This window comes from Bos grunniens, chromosome 7 (assembly GCF_055505025.1).
Source record: "Bos grunniens cultivar Pamir isolate PY7600 chromosome 7, Bosgru_T2T1.0, whole genome shotgun sequence".
In the NCBI taxonomy this organism is placed as follows: Eukaryota; Metazoa; Chordata; class Mammalia; order Artiodactyla; family Bovidae; genus Bos; species Bos grunniens.
The window spans coordinates 2087873-2091676 of NC_141171.1; the positions used below are offsets into that span (position 1 = coordinate 2087873).

At 39.0% G+C, this 3804-nt stretch overlaps 1 pseudogene; it reads left to right on the forward strand.

Moving 5' to 3' along the window:
* Nucleotides 1–2443: 2443 nt before the first annotated feature.
* On the forward strand, nucleotides 2444–3202 carry LOC147367991 (small ribosomal subunit protein eS4, X isoform-like; annotated as a pseudogene).
* The last annotated feature ends 602 nt before the right edge of the window (nucleotides 3203–3804 follow it).

A 3804-nucleotide genomic window follows, 5' to 3' on the forward strand; every position in this document is an offset into this window, starting at 1 on the left:
GCTTTTACAGTATCGCACAGGTTTTTGGTTGTTGTGTTTTCATTTTCATTTGTTTCTATGCAAATTTTGATTTCTTTTTTGATTTCTTCTGTGGTTTGTTGGTTATTCAGCAGTGTGTTGTTCAGCCTCCATATGTTGGAATTTTTAATAGATTTTATCCTGTAATTGAGATCTAATCTTACTGCATTGTGGTCAGAAAAGATGCTTGGAATGATTTCAATTTTTTTGCATTTACCAAGGCTAGATTTATGGCCCAGGGTGTGATCTATCCTGGAGAAGCTTCTGTGTGCACTTGAGAAAAAGGTGAAATTCATTGTTTTGGGGTGAAATGTCCTTATAGATACCAATTAGGTCTAACTGGTCTAATGTATCATTTAAAGTTTGTGTTTCTTTGTTAATTTTCTGTTCAGTTGATCTATCCATAGGTGTGAGTGGGGTATTAAAGTCTCCCACTGTTATTGTGTTATTGTTAATTTCCCCTTTCATACTTGTTAGCATTTGTCTTACATACTGCGGTCCTCCCGTGTTGGGTGCATATATATTTATAATTGTTACATCTTCTTCTTGGATTGATCCTTTGATCTTTATGTAGTGACCTTCTTTGTCTCTTTTCACAGCCTTTGTTTTAAAGTCTATTTTATCCGATATGAGTATTGCTATCCTACTTTCTTTTGGTCCATATTTGCATGGAAAATCTTTTTCCAGCCCTTCACTTTCAGTCTGTATGTGTCCCCTGTTTTGAGGTGGGTCTCTTGTGGACAACATATATAGGGGTCTTGTTTTTATATCCATTCAGCCAGTCTTTGTCTTTTGGTTGGGGCATTCAACCCATTTACGTTTAAGGTAATTATTGATAAGTATGATCCTGTTGCCATTTACTTTATTGTTTTGGGTTTGAGTTTATACACCCTTTTTGTGTTTCCTGTCTAGAGAATATTCTTTAGTATTTGTTGGAGAGCTGGTTTGGTGGTGCTGAATTCTCTCACCTTTTGCTTGTCTGTAAAGCTTTTGATTTCTCCTTCATATTTGAATGATATCCGAGATGGGTACAATAATCTGGGCTGTAGGTTATTTTCTTTCATCACTTTAAGTATGTCTTGCCATTCCCTCCTGGCTTGTAGAGTTTCTATTGAAAGATCAGCTGTTATCCTAATGGGAATTCCCTTGTGTGTTATTTGTTGTTTTTCCCTTGCTACTTTTAATATTTGTTCTTTGTATTTGATCTTTGTTAATTTGATTAATATGTGTCTTGGGGTGTTTTGCCTTGGGTTTATCCTGTTTGGGACTCTCTGAGTTTCTTGGACTTGGGTGATTATTTCCTTCCCCATTTTAGGGAAGTTTTCAACTATTATCTCCTCAAGTATTTTCTCCTCAAGTATTTTCTCATGGTCTTTCTTTTTGTCTTCTTCTTCTGGGACTCCTATGATTTGAATGTTGTATGTGGTGTGTATTTCTATTAGTATTAGTCTCCTTTCATTTCTTTCTTTTGGTGGGGAGATCTAATTATCTTAATTCAACAACTCAGGAGTCAGGCAGCATCCAATCTAGTAAATAGAGGGATGCTCAAGGAGTTGCTTAAAATCGAAGGTTTTTATAGGTAGAAGGAAAGTAGGGAAGAAGGTGCTAGCAAAAGAAAAGAAAGGATTTTTTTTTTTTTTTTTAAACCAGGCCATCTTCGCTTGGAGGGAAGGAAACAGAAGAGGTCTTTACCATGTTCAGTTCAGTTCAGTTCAGTCGCTTAGTCATGTCCGACTCTTTGCAACGCCATGAATCGCAACACGCCAGGCCTCCCTGTCCATTACCAACTCCTGGAGTTCACTCAAACTCGTGTCCATTGAGTTGGTGATGCCATCCGGCCATCTCATCCTCTGTTGTCCCCTTTTCCTCCTGCCCCCAATCCCTCCCAGCATCAGAGTCTTTTCCAATGAGTCAGCTCTTCACATGAGGTGGCCAAAGTACTGGAGTTTCAGCTTTAGCATCAGTCCTTCCAAAGAACACCCAGGACTGATCTCCTTTAGGATGGACTGGTTGAATCTCCTTGCAGTCCAAGGGATTCTCAAGAGTCTTCTCCAACACCACAGTGAAAAAGCATCAATTCTTTGGCGCTCAGCTTTCTTCACAGTCCAACTCTCACATCCATACATGACCACTGGAAAAACCATAGCCTTGACTAGATGGACCTTTGTTGGCAAAGTAATGTCTCTGCTTTTGAATATGCTGTCTAGGTTGGTCATAACTTTCCTTCCAAGGAGTAAGCATCTTTTAATTTCATGGCTGCAGTCACCATCTGCAGTGATTTTGGAGCCCAGAAAAATAAAGTCTGACACTGTTTCCACTGTTTCCCCATCTATTTCCCATGAAGTGATGGGACCAGTAGACTTCTGAAATTTCAGGTTATATATTTAAAATTCACTTTCCTAGCTCTTTTATGCCCAGTGAAGTCATGGCTCATGGTCTCAAGAAGCACTTGAAGTGTGTAACAGCTCCAAAGCTTTGGATGCCAGATAAACTGACTGGTGTGTTTGCTTCTCATCCATTTACTGGTCCCCATAAGCTAAGGGAATGTCTCCTCCTAATAATTTTCCTGAGGAACAAACTTATGTATGCTTTGACAGAAGATGAAATAAAGAAGATTTGTATGCAGCGTTTCATTTAGATTGATGGCAAGGTCTTCACTGATATAACCTACTCTGCTGGTTTTATATCATTAGCATTGACAAGACTGGAGAGAATTTTCATCTTTTGCTGTTCATTGCATTACACCAAAAGAGGCCAGGTATAAGTTTTACTAAGTGAGAAAGATCTTTGTGGGGCAAAAGGAATTCTGCATCTGATGACCCTTGATGTTTGCACCATCAGCCACCTTGAGTCCCTCATCACGGTGAATGACACCATTCAAATTGATCTGGTGACTGGCAAGATTACTGATTTCATCTAATTTGACACTGGTAATCTGCATGGTTTCTGGAGGTGCTAACCTGGAAAGAATTGGTATGATCACCAACTGCGAGAGACACCCTGGTTCTTTTGTAGCTCGTGAAAGATGCCAGTGCCAACAGCTTTGACACCAGATTTTCCAACATTTTCATTATTGGCAAAGGCAACACCATGGATCTCTCTTCACCATGGAAAGAGTGTCCACCTTACCATTGCTGAAGAGAGAGACAAGAGACTCATAGCCAAACAGCAGTGGATAAAATGACCTCTAGGTGACATGATTGGAAAAGTCTATACTTAATTAAAGATAATGCTGCACAAAAACAATAAAATTTTATACCCCTAGGAGATGTTGAAACTGCCATGAGATTGTGGTTTGATGTTCTGGGAGCAAATCACTCCATTTTGTATTTATTTTATTTTTGAAATTTTATTAATTTTTTAACTGGTGGAAAATTGCTTTACAGTTTTGTGTTGGTTTCTGCTGTACAACAGTGAGAATCAGTTATAATTACACACACACACACACACACATACACCCCTTAGCTCATGAACCTCCCTTACTCCCTTCCCACCCCTGTAGGTCATCACAGAGTGCCAGGCTGGGCTCCCTGTGTTATTTAGCAACTACCCACTATTTCACATGTGATAGTGTCAACGCTACTTTTTCAGTTTGTCCCACCCTTACCTTCTCTGACTGCATCCACAAGTCTGTTCTTTACTAGGTTCATCAGTACCATTTTCTGGATTCCATATATATACATACATATACATTAATATACTGTAGTTGTTTTTCTCTTTCTGACTTACATTACTCTGTATATTAGGCTCTAGGTGCATCTACCTCACTACAAGTGACTCAGATTT